This window comes from Engraulis encrasicolus, chromosome 12, assembly GCF_034702125.1.
Source record: "Engraulis encrasicolus isolate BLACKSEA-1 chromosome 12, IST_EnEncr_1.0, whole genome shotgun sequence".
Taxonomy (NCBI): domain Eukaryota; kingdom Metazoa; phylum Chordata; class Actinopteri; order Clupeiformes; family Engraulidae; genus Engraulis; species Engraulis encrasicolus.
The window spans coordinates 24,917,276-24,932,275 of record NC_085868.1 but is presented as its reverse complement, the minus strand read 5'-3'; the positions used below and the strand labels follow the sequence as shown (position 1 = coordinate 24,932,275).

At 44.6% G+C, this 15,000-nt stretch overlaps 1 protein-coding gene across 1 annotated transcript in view; it reads left to right on the top strand.

Moving 5' to 3' along the window:
- Window positions 1–15,000, top strand: part of il1rapl1b (interleukin 1 receptor accessory protein-like 1b) — a 595,103-nt gene that overhangs the window by 414,324 nt on the left and 165,779 nt on the right. The gene's annotated exons all lie outside the window — the stretch shown is intronic.

Genomic DNA, 15,000 nt, shown 5'->3' with positions numbered 1-15,000 from the left:
CTGGCATAACATATTATTGCACAGTGCAGTATTACACTTAAAACTGCAAATAGTTGCAAATATATGTGGTGCATAAGCACACAATAATTGCACATAGGCCTACTGCATATATAATAATAATAATAATAATAATAATAATAATAATAATAATAATAATAATAATAATAATAATAATAATAATTGTATTTGTATAGCACTGTATCATACAAGGGATGGAACTCAAAGTGCTTAACAAATGAGAAAAAAACATAATTGGATTTAAAAGGAGAGGAAGAGAGGAAAGGTAGAGATAGCAGGAAAGCAGAGGAAGAAGAGATAATTGCCAATGATACAGTCCTAAGTGATAATTGCCCATAATTGTACAAATGTGCTTATGCACACTATAAATAAATCACATACAGTGTATTACACAACAATGCACTTCCACTGAGGAAAAAAAAAGCTTTTCCGTCTGCATGCACTCTGCAGGCTATGGTTGCCATTATGCATTTGAATGGTGTCAACTCTTTGTGTAGTTAACACAATAGGAAGGGGAAGCAAAGGGCATATGTCATGACACATCTTACGGAACATGCCGTACCTGTCTATTACACTTTCCGAATCATTCATTAGCATGTACACTGCTGTGGAGTGATTACGGTTGACCTGCCTGGTTCGCATACGGTTGACCTGCCTGGTTCGCATGCATTGTCTTTCTAAATAGAGTCACACTCTTCACTCTGATCTTTATATAGCCCAGGTCATACATATGCACGGGTTAAAATATAGGCCTACATTATGTTTACATTACCCTAAGGTGTGCATGCAGACCCACTAACATATATTATAGATATAGCTTTAAAGAGACGACTCAACATGAATGCAATTTAATGCTGTTAAAACAACCCAATTGCATTAAGATAAATAAGATGAGCTTCTGTAGTCCACTTATTGTAAGAAAAATGGTTCTTTGTGTTTAGAAGCAGATGCAGCACAGTATAGATCCCATATTAAGGACATTCTTATAGGTACAAAGAACATTGATCTGTCAGCAACTATCAAATGTTATCAAATAATATTGATTTTGAGTTTCCAAAATCTCAATAATAAAAGTGACCATTGATGTGCTCATATGCAGGAGAAAAAAAATAAGACCATCATTTTTATCCAAAGCGCAGTCATTTTTAGCACAGGGTATTAGTCCATGGAGCAGTGTGGAGTTAGGTGCCTTGCTCAGGGGCACTTCATCCATAGATGGAGGTTTAGAGAGAGGTCAAGTGGGGTTTGAACCAACAACCACCAGATCTGTCTGTCTGTCTAGACAATACAACACTCAGCACTTAGCCCACTGCTCCCTATAAACAACTGGTGCTATGAAAACGTTTAGCTTCTCCATCGAGGAGAAATCTCAAGGCTTTTTCCATTCTTCGTAATAACATGCTTTCATGACCCCCATTGCTGTAGACTACACTTTAAACTCTCAAAAAGCGTTTCAAAAACTCTTTCAATAACAACAGTGACAATTCTTGGTTTCAGCTTTGGCAACATTGCACTAGGTAACCTTGTGCTTCTGATGCTGCTGCTGCTGTTGTCACCATGTGAAATGTGCGGTGGTGGGGGCTGTTGCTCTCAGGCGAGCCCCAGGCTTGAGTTTTTTCCCCAGCAGGAGGCCTCAGCTTTGACAGCAAGGCTGCTTGCTCTGGCACCACCAAAGGCCCTCATCAGAGGCTCCCCACCTGCTCCTCTTACAAGAAAGTAACATTAGAGACGCAGCATGGGGCTAGGAGATGGTATGGAGCTCGACAACTTTAGCATTAACATTTAGCCTCTTTATTTCCTCTCCCCTCTCCTCTCGCCTCATGCTCTTGCTTTGCCTTGGTTTATGAGGAGTTTGTAAACTAGAGGCTTCAGAAGTTTTACCCCCTCTTTTTTTCTTTTTCATCCTTCCTTGTGTTGGTCGGTAAACACCTCTGTGATGATTACATCAAAAAGTTAGCCTGCCATTTCTGCCGAGATTCAGAAAAAAGGACAGTGAGGAGGGAAGAGTTGTCCTTCACATTTTCTTTTGCCACACTCTAGTTCTCTCTGCCTAACTCCATCGCTCTCTCTCTCTTCACCTCATCCGTTATGTTATTCCTCACCCTTTTTTTTTACTACTCTCCATCTTTCTCTGTCATTTCGCCCCTCTCTTTAATTTTGCCCATAGCAGTTTCATGTAAATTGCTTTTTAGCAACAATCACGGCACAGACAGCTGCTTTGTGTAGCTCACCTCATTTGTAACGTGTAATTAAAACAAACTACGGCACAATTCTGAGCAATCTTGTTTACTGATTGCGGGCCCGAAAGGAAAAAAAATCCTTTCCACCTCTTCTGTGTTAATTAAATGCCCATCACAGCAACAATGTGGATTTGTGCGATCGCTTCCTTAAGTGGCACTTTTCTCCCCACACGCACTCACTCCAAATCCGGGGATGGGAGATGCTTAAACTGCCGCCCGAGCCTGTTCTCAAACTATTCCACTTTCCGCTGCGATGGACAAACAGGGGTAGCGCCCCCTTGCCTAAATTACTGGCAAGACCTTCAAAAATATGTAAAACACTCAAATAAGTATGGGGCGCCCTGAGTTCTTATCAGTTTTGGTGATAAAACAGCAGTAGTTTAAATCGGTTGGTTATGAGATTAATTACCTTGTAAGTACCCTGTAAATATACCTTTTTAATCAAGTAATAAGAATGTCACGATGACTAATGAATTGCAAATGAAATATCTTTCTTGTTTTTACTTAAAAAATGTTCCAAAATGAAATTACATGAATTAGATAAATTAACAAAAATCTCACCAAAGAGTGGGTTCAAAGCTTAAAATGAAATACAAATGACTCTTATAGCCAAGTAAACACAGTAATATTTGTGCTTCAGCACAAAACCCTTTTCAATAAAAGATGTCCTTTAAATTGGTTAAGTACCCTTTAAACTCAAAACACCTCAAAAGGTAAACCTCAAATGTCCATAGCATTCAATGTCCATCAATAACAATGAAAAAACATACACAGTTCAAGTGCACAATGAATTGTAAACCTCCTATGCCGGCTTAATAACTAAATAATACCTTGGTGCAGGCCTGTTTCGACGCTCGGGTGCGTTGTGGCCTTGAAAATGAGACACTGGCCGCTTCACTCAGAGAGCAGAAAATAAAAGAAAGACTGGCCTGTACCTTGTTGCAGTGAAAGAAGCGAAGTTGCACGCGATCACGCAGCAGCATGTGATCACGCGCCAGCAGCGTGGGTCTCGCAGCAGCACCGTTCCTCCTCGAACACGCGCCTCTCGCCTGGACAGCAGCGCGGCCGAATCTTCCTTTCTCCACCCAGGTCGTCGATCCCGGTCGTCTGGGCTAGACGGTTCCACAACTTCCCGGTGTTCCGGATGACTCAGAGCACACAGTCCAAAAGCACAGCTACAGCGCGAGCCGTCTCACTGAGCCTCGAACATCACGTGCGCAAATGCACTGGTCCCCCGCGGTATTCTGCTACCACGGTTGGCGATCAACTTCTCAAAAGAAATAAAACAAAAACAATGGCGTCCCGACGCACAAGTCTTAGCTCTAATACTCTAAAAGTACCCCAGGCGGCCACTTTGCAGTATAAACTTCCCCATTGCCTAGGAAAGTTAGAGCTAATCCCCTGCTAGCAGGAGAGCACAAACATTGCTGCCTGTCTCCTTCACCATCCTCCGACGAACTGAAACCGCATGGCGAGTCACTTCCCATTGCGTAACAGTTCACAGGTCAGTGTCCTTGGCCAATCAGAATTCAAGAAAATAAATGTTCACAAATTGAAAACGCAAATTAAATACAATATTGCAGAAACAAAAGTACAATGGCATAGAATTATTACAAGTTCTTAGAAAATACATTACAAACGTTTTTAAACATTTTAACACTTTTCAACCTTCACATGAATTAAATCCAAAATATAGCACAGGGCTACACTCTCCCCCACTTAAACGGTTTACATGTCCCTATGAAACCTAGTTCCCATGAAACATGAGTGAAAACAAAAACCTAAGTGGCACAGGAAAGTGAAATAAAATTCCCTTTAACCTATCTTAATGACTACACCCCTATGTACTATAGTCAATGGCTGGTCTTTAGACTTCCCTGCCTCATCATAAGTTAGTCTGATAACAGGCTTAATAGACCTCTTCTCGCGTCTTGGGGAAGTTCTCTGAGGTTGGGCTTCCTCAGTCTCTCTAACGGGAGAATGTCTTTCAGGCTCTGCACTACTTGTTGGTTCAGCAGGCGTTTCTACCTCATCGACAGTTTCAATCTCACCATCAATAGAGTCTGCAATGGCTTCTGACATCACATCACATTCGTTCTCTTCATCATGATCAGACACACTGTCCTGCTCATCAGCAGTGTTCTGTACTTCAGGCTCATGATCTCTATCAGAGACAGGATCTTCAAGATTTTCAGGTTCTGACCTCCATCTGAACATAGGCCGATACTCAGACTCAGAGTCACTAGATTCCTCATCCAGCGGATAACCTGCATTGTCTTGAGACTTCTTAGCATGTGATTGACGTGTCATTGACTTTCTCTGACTCCTAGTCACGGGTCTTGTCGTTTGTTCTTGAACATCTGACTCCTCAGAAATTCTCACCAAACTTCCAATTGGCAAAATGTTGTCCCTGTGAATAGTTCTCAGCTTCCCCATCCCACTTTCAGGCTTCACCCTGTATACAGGCAAATCAGGGAGCTTTTCCACTATCACGTAGGGTAAAGAGTTCCACCTACTCTGCAATTTATGTTTCCCCTTCAACCCCAAGTTCTTCAAGAGCACTCGATCACCCTTGGCCAGTACTTGGTTGCGTAGGACTCTCTCATAGTTCCTCTTGTTTCTCAAATGAACTTGAGTTGCAGACTTGGTAGCTAACTCGTAAGCACTCTTTAAGTCTCTTTTCAGATCTTCCACGTAACGTGAATGACTCACTGGTTCTTGATCATCAGTACCGAAACATACGTCGATCGGCAATCTGGCCTCTCTGCCAAACATGATGTAGTAGGGTGAATACCCGGTGGCATCATTCTTGGTACTGTTGTATGCGTGTACTAACTGACTCACATGACGACTCCACTGGCGTTTGTGGGTATCTCTCAAGGTTCCCAGCATCGATAACAGGGTTCTGTTAAAGCGCTCTGGTTGCGGATCGCCCTGAGGATGATAGGGTGTCGTCCGTGACTTACGGATTCCCAAGGTTCTCAGAAGTTCCTGGATCAACCGGCTCTCGAAATCACGTCCTTGGTCCGAATGAATTCGAGCTGGAAGACCATAGTGAACAAAGAATTTTTCGACTAACACCTTGGCGACAGTGACCGCTCGTTGATCTTTAGTTGGGTATGCTTGCGCATAGCGACTGAAATGATCGGTCACCACGAGGATATTGGCAATTCCACTTGAGTCTGGCTCTAGTGAGAGAAAATCAATACATACAAGCTCCATAGGTCCTGTAGAAGTGATCTGATGCAATGGAGCGGCTCGTGGACATGGACTCTTCCACGTGATACACTTCCCACAGTTTCCTATGTATGTTTCAACAGTCTGACTCATCTTCGGCCAATAGAACCTTTCTCTTATCAGTTCTGCAATCCTCTCTACTCCCAAGTGTCCCATGTCATCATGCAATGCACGACACACCTGCTTTCGAAATTCTTTTGGCAGCAGCAACTGGCGGCGTTGTTTACCAGAAGCTTTGATTGTCACCCGGTAGAGTAATCCATCTTCAATTCTCAGTTTTGCACTCTCGCGTTTCAACAAAGAAACATCTCCATCAGCGGCGTGAGAAGGCCAATGGCCTGTGTTCAAGGCCTCTCTTACTACTTTGAGGACAGGGTCTTTGAGTTGAGCTCTTTGTAAGTCTTCTCGGGTTAACTGTTCTAGTTGCCCAACATTCAGGTGAGTTGCAAAACAATAGAGCTCAGGAATGCCCTCTGCAGGAACTCCTAGTCTTTCAGCCATACACACATCTTGTGCGCATACTTGACTGCAAAGCGTCTTCACGTCACCCGGACACAGTTTCTTCCAAGGCTCTGCTTCAACATCTGACCAGTTGCGTGAGAGTAGGTCAGCGCCAATATTCACCTTTCCAGGATGATATTTGACTTCGAAGTCATATGTGGCAAGTGCCGCAAGCCATCTGTGTCCTGTTGCGTTGAGTTTCCCAGTTGTCAGCACATATGTGAGCGGATTATTGTCAGTCATTACTGTGAATCTCACACCATAGAGGTAATCGTGGAATTTGTCTACCACGGCCCACTTGAGTGCTAGAAACTCGAGCTGGTGGATGTGATACTTCTGCTCCGCAGCAGTCAATCCTCTGCTGGCAAATGCGACGGGACGGAGACCTTCAGGATGAACCTGGTGTAAGACTGCTCCTAAACCTTTCAGACTTGCGTCAGTGTGCAATACATAGTGCTTGTTAGGATCTGCGAACGCTAACACAGGCGCATTAGTAAGGCGTCTGATGATCTCACAGAAAGCTTTTGTGCATGCATCAGTCCATCGTGAGCCAAAAGGTTCAGCCTCCTTGAAGTACTGTTGATCTTTCGCGGCAGTAGGCTTCTTGCCTTTCCTCACAGGGGGATATCCTTTGGTTAGGTCTGTCAAGGGCTTAACAATTGAGGAGTAGTTTGCCACAAATCTGCGGTAATAACCACAGAAGCCGAGGAATGACCTCAGTGACTTAAGGTCAGTAGGCTGTGGCCACTGGGTTACAGCTTCAACCTTTGCTGGATCTGTCGCAATCCCATCAGCAGAGACGATATGGCCAACATACTTGACTCTGGGCTGACAGAACTGGCATTTGTCCAAAGACACTTTTAGGCCGACTTCCTCGAGACGGTCTAGGACTTTCATGAGTCTTTCCTCATGTTCTTCCAACGTAGCACCAAACACTATTAAGTCGTCGAGGTAAACAAGGACTTGTAGCAAGTTCATGTCCCCAACGGCCTTCTCCATTAGACGTTGAAACGTCGCAGGGGCTCCCATCACTCCCTGGGGCATACGCTCGAACTGGTAGAAGCCGAGAGGACAAATGAAAGCGGTCTTGTCTTTGTCTTGTTCCGCCATTGCGATTTGGTAGTAACCGCTACGAAGGTCTAAGACAGAGAACCATCGGCTACCTGCTAAACAATCCAATGCGTCATCGATGCGTGGCGTAGTGTATTGGTCTGGTATTGTCTTGCTGTTCAGAGTCCTGTAGTCTATGCACATTCGCACATTTCCATTCTTCTTTCGTGCTACCACGATAGGCGAAGCGTATGGACTCCTAGACTCCTCTATCACTCCAGCGTCTAGCAGCTGTCGGAGATGCTTACGCACGTCCTCTATGTCCGCAGGCGCTAGGCGTCTGGATCTTTCACGAAACGGACGGGGATCAGTTAGACGAATGTGGTGCTCAACGTCTTTAGCTAAGCCAACTTCCCATTCATGGAGTGAGAACACGTTGCGTCGGCTGCAGAGTTTTCTCCTAAGTCTCTCTTTCCATTCATTGGGGATAGGAGAATCTCCAAAGTCTATCATGTTTGGATCCAATTCTTCAGTGTTTTGACTTTTCACTATAGGACTGGCCAAATCAGCTGATTGAACTGTTCCTAGGGGGGTACCTCGAGGTATAGTAATCTCCTTCTTGGTTTCGTTCTGAATCAACAGAGAGAAGCAGTTGGGGTCAATGGCAGAAACGGGAGCAACTACGGGCTGGAACATCACTCCATGAGGTAATGCTACATCGTTACTTGTTTCCACCACGATTATGCCTTTAGGTGCTGGCTGGCTGAGGTCCAGTTGACATGGAACACGGCGACTCTCCTGAGGGGTAAGTTTCAAGTCATCAGGGCCCATGAACTTCACTAAGCCCAAGGAATCTTCAGTGTTTGTGTCATTGGCGTTAGGCAGCACCAGTTCTCTCTTTAGTTCAGTGTTGCTGATTCTCAGGGCACGGGCTAAGGCCTTACTCTTTGGAGGACCACACAGATCAACGAGTCTGTGGAACAAGTTAGCGTTTGTGCCTAGGATCACTGGGACCTGATCTGGTGTGTTGGGCCCAGGGCAAATCAATGCCAACACTGACAGTGTCTCTGACTTTCCAGTTAGCTCCTTTGGAAACTGCATGTCCACTACAATGTATCCTGAGTAGGGATAGCTTGTATCACTTAGTCCCCAAATGGCTAAGCCAGACACTGGTTGTATGGGTATATCGGATAAGTGCTTCTCATAGAATTTCTGGAAAATGATGGTTACTTGGGACCCACTATCCAATATGGCTGTACAGGGGTTACCGTTCACTCTCACTTGCACAGTAGAAGGTGGACCAATGAGACCTTTGGGAAGCGGGGCATTTGTGTTTGTGCATACTTCCTGTTTTTTAGAGTGACAGTTGGTGGTCTCACTGTTTGGATTGCCATCGTTTGACTGCTTGCCTTTAGCTTTGTTAAGCGATGCAATGAGTCTCTTTATGACTCTTTTCTCATTTTCAGCAGATGAGCACTGGGTGGCGATATGGCCATCTTCTCCACATCGGTAGCAGAAGCGTTCACCACCTCCAGGACTTTGTGCTTGTCTATAGCCTTGACTTTGGCTCTTAGTCCCAACAGCAGCTACAGTAGCCGAAGCCTCAGTTGTATTTCCTCCGTTGGACTTCAACTTTCTGCTTAATCTCTTAACTTTCTTCCGTAAAGCAGCAGCTTCTGACTTGTCATTGCCTGAGTGACTTGGACTTGGCATAGATGCATGAGCACTGGCTCCTTCATTTACTGAACTCTTACTCATCTCAAACACTTGAGTTTTCAAAGCTTTAAAATCAGCCTTTAGCACTTCTATGCTTACATCATCGTCGACTGAGTCATTACAAGCAGCAACATTTTGAATACGTGCATTCACCTTCTTTCGTGTTTGCTGGTATTCTTCTTCTGTTCTGATTTCAGACAGTAAGTCAAGAAAGTTGGGGGGTTTACTACGTCTCTCTTTCAAGCGTAGCTGTAGCAACATGAAGTCTGAGTCTATTGCACCACGAAGCAGCTGCTCAACGCGCACTTTGTCTTTGTCACTAGCCGAGACCCCTCCTTTCTTCACCACTTTGGCCAGAAAAGGTTCAATTCGGCGGACGTAGTCTGACAGCTTCTCCCCGGACTTCTGCTGTATGAGCCGGAAGGAAAAGTACAGGTCTTCGGCAGACTCAGCGGAACCAAATGCACTGTCCAGCGCATTAAGAAACTCTTGGGCTGTGGCTCCTTGCTTACTGAGGCGTAGTGACTTGACAATTTCGAGAGCAGGCCCTCTTAAGCACTCTAGGATCCGTCGTCTCTTCTCTTGTTCAGTGAGTTCACTCTCTTGAACCATCAATGTTGCCTGTTCTAGCCAATATTCTAGAGATTCTTCCCCAGCCGGGGTGGGAGTGATTCCTGAGAAGATCCGCAGACGGCGGTATCCATGGCTCTCAGCTTGACTTTTGGTAGTGCGGCTAACCACGTCGACCATGGCGCGTAAGACTGACTCGTCAGTGGAAGACATGCTTTGAATGTCGGCAAGGGTCTTACCTTCTGACTTTAGAAAGAGTTGCAGCTTGGCTGAAAAGTCCTCAGCAGGAGCAGGGTTAGTGGGTTGTTGAGCATGGGTTATGATCTTCCAAACAGCTCCATCTGTGGGTCGGACTTCAGGAGGAACTACTCTTGGATCAATGACTTCTTTGCATTCACAGAGAACCAGTACGCCATCGCCATCACTGTAGGGCTTTGTCCCCCTTACTCTCACACGACCCCAACATCGGACTGTATGTAGCTCTTCTTCAATTTTGGCCACTTCGAGATCTTTCCCCACCCCTACCACTAGTATGGCGTGAGTAGCATCAATAGTTTCAGTGTCGCACCACTCCCTAAGCTCTGCCTGCAACTTACTATCAGCCATGACTCAAAATTCAAAGTTTCAAAATTTCAGCAAAAACTTTCAAAATACACTAGGACAAAATAAAATACTTCAAAAAATTCTCATAACCATCTCAGCAGTGCCTCCATTTTGTGTAGCGCCCCCTTGCCTATATTACTGGCAAGACATCTAAAACTATGTAAAACACTCAAATAAGTATGGGGCGCCCTGAGTTCTTATCAGTATTTGATAAAACAGCAGTAGTTTTAATCGGTTGGTTATGAGATTAATTACCTGGTAAATACCTTGTAAATATACCTTTGTAATCAAGTAATAAGAATGTCACAATGAATTGCAAATGAAATATCTTTCTTGTTTTTACTTAAAAAATGTTCCAAAATGAAATTACATGAATTAGATAAATTAACAAAAATCTCACCAAAGAGTGGGTTCAAAGCTTAAAATGAAATACAAATGACTCTTATAGCCAAGTAAACACAGTAATATTTGTGCTTCAGCACAAAACCCTTTTCAATAAAAGATGTCCTTTAAATTGGTTAAGTACCCTTTAAACTCAAAACACCTCAAAAGGTAAACCTCAAATGTCCATAGCATTCAATGTCCATCAATAACAATGAAAAAACATACACAGTTCAAGTGCACAATGAATTGTAAACCTCCTATGCCGGCTTAATAACTAAATAATACCTTGGTGCAGGCCTGTTTCGACGCTCGGGTGCGTTGTGGCCTTGAAAATGAGACACTGGCCGCTTCACTCAGAGAGCAGAAAATAAAAGAAAGACTGGCCTGTACCTTGTTGCAGTGAAAGAAGCGAAGTTGCACGCGATCACGCAGCAGCATGTGATCACGCGCCAGCAGCGTGGGTCTCGCAGCAGCACCGTTCCTCCTCGAACACGCGCCTCTCGCCTGGACAGCAGCGCGGCCGAATCTTCCTTTCTCCACCCAGGTCGTCGATCCCGGTCGTCTGGGCTAGACGGTTCCACAACTTCCCGGTGTTCCGGATGACTCAGAGCACACAGTCCAAAAGCACAGCTACAGCGCGAGCCGTCTCACTGAGCCTCGAACATCACGTGCGCAAATGCACTGGTCCCCCGCGGTATTCTGCTACCACGGTTGGCGATCAACTTCTCAAAAGAAATAAAACAAAAACAATGGTGTCCCGACGCACAAGTCTTAGCTCTAATACTCTAAAAGTACCCCAGGCGGCCACTTTGCAGTATAAACTTCCCCATTGCCTAGGAAAGTTAGAGCTAATCCCCTGCTAGCAGGAGAGTACAAACATTGCTGCCTGTCTCCTTCACCATCCTCCGACGAACTGAAACCGCATGGCGAGTCACTTCCCATCGCGTAACAGTTCACAGGTCAGAGTCCTTGGCCAATCAGAATTCAAGAAAATAAATGTTCACATATTGAAAACGCAAATTAAATACAATATTGCAGAAACAAAAGTACAATGGCATAGAATTATTACAAGTTCTTAGAAAATACATTACAAACGTTTTTAAACATTTTAACACTTTTCAACCTTCACATGAATTAAATGCAAAATATAGCACAGGGCTACACAGGGGTAGTGGAAACAATGAGATGTGACAGTGGAGAGGCAGAGAATTCCGGTGAACGGTGACACGGACGGCGGTGAAGTCTGGGGTGCCCTCGAAAGCGGAGACCTCCCCAGCGATTCATTCCTTATTCTGGGCAATGGGGCCCTAATCGGCCTCTGCACTTTTGGCCCGCCGCAAATTACCTTCCCCAGACTGTTGGTGGTGAGAAAGTGGAAATGCCAATCACCCCCCACCCCCACCTCTACACCCGCTGTGTGGAAGGGTTTATGGAGGAGGAACAGAGGGGTGTTCTCTGTCTCTCTCTCTCGTACACTTACTCCTTTTGGAAACACACTTGCTCCTTTCTCTCGTTTTGAGAGGATGTTGTCTGGCTAAAAAAGGAGCATATACCAACAAAGAAATAGTCAGAAACATCACACAACAGCCACAATGTAGCTTTGTTGTTGGCATTGAGCTTATACTGTATAAAAAGAAGGGAAAGAACACAACAATCAGATGTTTTAAGTATCTCAAAGGGGGGGAAAACTATTCTGGCTAGTTATCAAACAACTACAATATAAAGGCTCCCATTTGTGCAAGTTATTCTGAAAAAAAAAACCCTACTTCATTGTTAAAGTCTCCTTCCTTGTCCTTTGCTTAGAGCGCCACCTCCAGCTTAAAGATCAATTATTGGCTGCGGTTAAAAGATAATTTGAGGCCGCTTCATTAATTCCATTACCTGTTGTGTAGTAGGATGAAAGATGAGCCAAGCTGTTTTTCCTTGTTTACAAATTGGAGTTGTTGTAACGTCTGTCTGCCTGTGTGTGATCGATGTTGTTTGGGGTCTCTTTCACAAGCGCGCACAAAAGTAGCATACACTGTAGGTAGAGAGGAGCGCTCCTCTCTCCTTCAACGCGTGTGCGATTATCTTCTTTAATCATTCTCTTTTCATAATAAAGAGCTTCCATAGCCCTCCACGAGCGTGTTGCGCTAATTATCAGGGTGCTGTTCTGAAGGCCTAATTAGAGAAATGGCAGCAGCTTGATCATAAGGCGATACAGTGGCCTGGATGCCTGGAATGGGTTTGTTGTTTTTCTTTATGCAGATGATGCTGCTGCCAGGGCAGGGCCACTTGCAGCTTTGGCTGGGCCCTGGACAAAGTCATCTGAAATACCCTCGCAAACAGGTCCATATAATCTAATGAGGACCTGACTCTGCCCCCCCCCCCCACACACACACACACACACACACCTTTTCCTAGGCCTAGGCTTCCCTGCCTAGAATGGCTCACTGCTTTTCTTTATGCAGATGTTTTTTGCTGCTACTGCTGCAGTTGCTACTGCTGCTGCTGAGGCTGCCTTGCCGCATTTTTTATTTATTTATTAATTATTTATTTATTTAGTTCTCTGTTTGTTTGTTTGAGATGCATAACTGAGTGTGCAATAAAGAACAGAGTGTAATTACTTACAGTGGAGTGCACTCTGCGCTGTAAAGTAGACCAAATCAAATGCTGATGTGAATAATGTCTCTAGGTTCGAGACATACACACATTTCCACCTCACGCATGCACGCTCTCTCTCTCTCTCTCTCTCTCTCTCTCTCTCTCTCTCTCTCTCTCTCTCTCTCTCTCTCGCACTCTCGCACTCTCCATCTCATTCTCTTCCCTCATACATACAAACTCTCTCCACACAACCATACACATGCAGTGTAAATTACCACATAGATTGCTTGCTTGCTTGTTTTTTCTCCCTCCATCTCTTGGTTAATCATTAGATTTTTTCCCCCTTTTCCATTTTTTTCTTCATCTGTCTGTGTTGTTAGGAGTCGGGCAGCAAGCAGAGGAAATGATATAAAATAAAACCATTGACTATCAGCCCCCACCACCAACGGCAGCCATTTCAATGCAAAGGACTGTCAGCGAGATTTACATTTACTATTGCGCACACTGATGGAATCATCCCACGCCATAATTCCAATCATTGTGATGTCAGAGACGATGCACTATGCCTTGTATTTAGTGGACCGTCCATCCGCTTGGGTTCTCCATCTCTTGCTTGCTTGCTTGGCTTTGCTGGGTGAAGGGTGGTTTTGAAAACAGGTCCGGTGCTAGGAATAGAAAGACTAGGCGGTCGCCTAGGGCACCAAATGTCTTGAGGGGCACTATGGTCCACTTAATTACAATATTAAGCTAAATTATGCATGAGACTTTACATTGACAATGATTTTTAATGGGCACTCAGCACTCATATACATGGTACTAGATCAGCTGTGCTCGATCAGATGTATGACACCATGTTTAAAGATGCCAATGTTAAATTCCACAAAAAGAAACATCGGTGCTCGCCAAGCACCAAATTGACTAGCAACGGTCTGAAACTAAACAGGGCCAATACAATCAATTCCATCTGGATATCAGGAGCTACAGGACCCAGGACTGTTGAAATTGCTCTACGGAATCTACAGTAGGTTCAGCAGAGTCACAGACTTTGTTGTTGTTGTTGTTGTTGTTCTTGTGTTCCCCTCTCTTTTTTATTGATTGCGAAGTTTAAGTTGTTCCACTGTTGCGAGGAGGCACTATATTTGGAAGTTCGATATGAAAGCTTTTTGTTCAGGAAAATCGCCATGCCCGCTTTAAGCAACCTTCCTTTTTTTCTCACAAATGTGACAGTATTTCAAAGCTGACATGAACTATACCGTGCTTCTTTAAGTTTGACCTGTACCTGGGGGTCGACCATGTCGCGTGAGAAATGTTAATTGTTATGCTCTTGGTCAGACCAAGACTCGAAGAGAGTCTTGAAAGTGGATCATACACGATCACGACACGCAAAATTGACATGATATACACCACATATTCACATACAACACATTTACATATTCCAGGCTTTTGCCTCTCTCTGTACCAGGGGTGGGAAACCTATGTTTCGAGGGCCGTTTGTGGCCCTTGAGGCCATTTTATCTGTCCCCCGATATAATTTTAATGTTATGCAGCTTCACATGAAATATTTTGTAAAGGAATCTTAGAACTTACATTTGCTATACAATTAACTTGTATTTAGGGTACACAGAGAAGGTGTGGTCTGTTTTAAAGGTGGCTGCCTTCAACATAGGCTTAAAGTGCAGGGGGAAATCCTGGTTTGTGTTCATAGTACGGCCCTTGGTGAACTTTTACGGCCCTTGGAGGAATTTGAAGTGGCCCCTCGATTGAAAAAGTTTCCCCACCCCTGCTCTATAGCGTCCATACAGCTTCTGGCTGCCTGGGTCGCACTGAACTGACGTCGTCCCTCAGTGGCATGGTGTCCATCCTCAGACCCACAGACCGTGCCTCCATGGCAACAGACCAACGAATGATGAATCGCAAACACCAGCTGTGTCCAGGTGATGGACTTCTCGGCCAGCAGACGATTGAGATTTATCTCTTGGACGATGCCCATCTTCCACATCCTTCACGGCTTCCACCAGGACTGGACGGGGATCGAAAAACCGCCGGGACATCTTTGTAGCATAGACCAGCCCCTTAACACAGCCCCCTATTTTTCAAC